The sequence below is a fragment of the Salvelinus sp. IW2-2015 genome, unplaced genomic scaffold (genome assembly GCF_002910315.2).
Source record: "Salvelinus sp. IW2-2015 unplaced genomic scaffold, ASM291031v2 Un_scaffold1785, whole genome shotgun sequence".
NCBI lineage: Eukaryota > Metazoa > Chordata > Actinopteri > Salmoniformes > Salmonidae > Salvelinus > Salvelinus sp. IW2-2015.
The window spans coordinates 32917-34645 of record NW_019943160.1 but is presented as its reverse complement, the minus strand read 5'-3'; the positions used below and the strand labels follow the sequence as shown (position 1 = coordinate 34645).

The window sequence follows — 1729 nt, the reverse complement described above, 5'->3', positions numbered from 1 at the left end:
CTAGGGTCTAGAGAATGAACATGAGGCTAGAGTTCAAAGGTCAAGCAAGGCCAAGTCTAACATTCCAGAGCCTTAAGAAAGGTCAAAAGGTCATACAACCACTAACCCAGTTGCCCTAAGACTTCATGAATATGGAAGAGGTTCTTATGATGGTGTATTGTACTCTAACATTATATGTAGGTAGTAAAAGTCCCAAAAAACGAAATCTGGATAAAAACATAAGCTTTATAAATGAGCAGAGGTGCTGTTACTAGAACTGAGCAGGTGCTGCGTGGTACTGGTCCAGAGAGGGAGGTGTCTTGTCGTGTACTGGTCCAGGAGGGCAGGTGTCTGTCTGTTACTTGGTCCAGAGAGGGGAGTGTCTGTCTTGTCTGGTCCAGAGAGGGAGTGTCTGTCTGTACTGGTCCGAGAGGAAGTGTCTGTCCTGTACTGGTCAGAGAGGGGTGTCTGTCTGTACTTGGTCCAGAGAGGGAGATGTCTGTCTGTACTGGTCCAGAGAGGGAGGTGTCTGTCTGTACTGGTCCAGAGAGGGAGGTGTCCTGTCTGTACTGGTCCAGAAGAGGGAGGTGTCTGTTGTACTGGTCCAGAGAGGGAGTGTCTGTCTGTACTGGTCCAGAGAGGGAGTGTCTGTCTGTATGGGTCCAGAGAGGGAGATGTTTGTCTGTACTGGTCCAGAGAGGGAGGTGTCTGTCTGTACTGGTCCAGAGAGGGAGGTGTCTGTCTGTACTGGTCCAGAGAGGGGTGTCTTGCTGTACTGGTCCAGAAGGGGCTGTGTAGACGGAGAGAGGGAGGTTGTCTGTCTTTGTACTGGTCCAGAGAGGGATGTGTCTGTCTGTACTGGTCCAGAGAGGGATGTCTGTCTGTACTGGTCCAGAGAGGGAGGTGTCTGTCTGTACTGGTCCAGAGGGAGGTGTCTGTCTGTACTGGTCCAGAGAGGGAGGTGGTCTGTCTGTACTGGTCAGAGAGGGAGGTGTCTGTCTGTACTGGTTCCAGAGGAGGGAGAGTGTCTGTCTGTATGGTCCAGAGAGGGGAGGTGTCTGTCTGTACTGGTCCAGAGAGGGTGTGTCTGTCTGTACTGGTCCAGAGAGGGAGGTGTCTGTTGTCTGGTCAGAGAGGGAGGTGTCTGTCTGTACTGGTCCAGAGAGGGAGATGTCTGTCTGTACTGGTCCAGAGAGGGAGATGTCTGTCTGTAACTGGTCCAGAGAGGGAGGATGTCTGTCTGTACTGGTCCAGAGGGGAGATGTCTGTCTGTACTGTCAGAGAGGGTGAGATGTCTTGTCTGTACTGTCCAGAGAGGGGGTTGTAGCTGTCTTGTACTGGTCCAGAGGGAGATGTCTGTCTGTACTGTCATGAGAGGGAGAGTGTCGTCCTGTACTGGTCCAGGTAGAGGGAGATGGTCTGTTTTCTTACTGGTCCAGAGAGGGAGTGTCTGTCTGTACTGGTCCACGAGAGGGAGATGTTGTCTGTAAACTTGCGGTTCCACACCGAGGTGCCCGAAGTGCAGAGAGGGAGAATATTGGTGTCTGTGGGGGTTCCGGTTTTACTGGTCCATGAAGAGGAGAGAAATGTCTGTCTGTGGTTACTGGTCCAGAGAGGAGGTGTCCTGTCTGGTGTACTTTATCGGTGGTCCAGATGAGGGATGGGATTCTGTCTGTTATGGCCAGAGAGGGGAAGGTGTCTGTCTGTAAACTGGTCGAGAGGGAGATGGTCTGTCCTGTACTGGTTCCAG

General features: G+C 52.1%; 1 long non-coding RNA gene across 1 annotated transcript; it reads left to right on the top strand.

The window, feature by feature from the left end:
- The first annotated feature begins 231 nt into the window (after window positions 1-231).
- Window positions 232-720, top strand: LOC139024683 (uncharacterized). The gene is made up of 3 exons (XR_011476017.1): window positions 232-294; window positions 475-534; window positions 654-720. It is a non-coding gene; the product is annotated as an uncharacterized lncRNA (long non-coding RNA).
- Window positions 721-1729: the final 1009 nt, after the last annotated feature.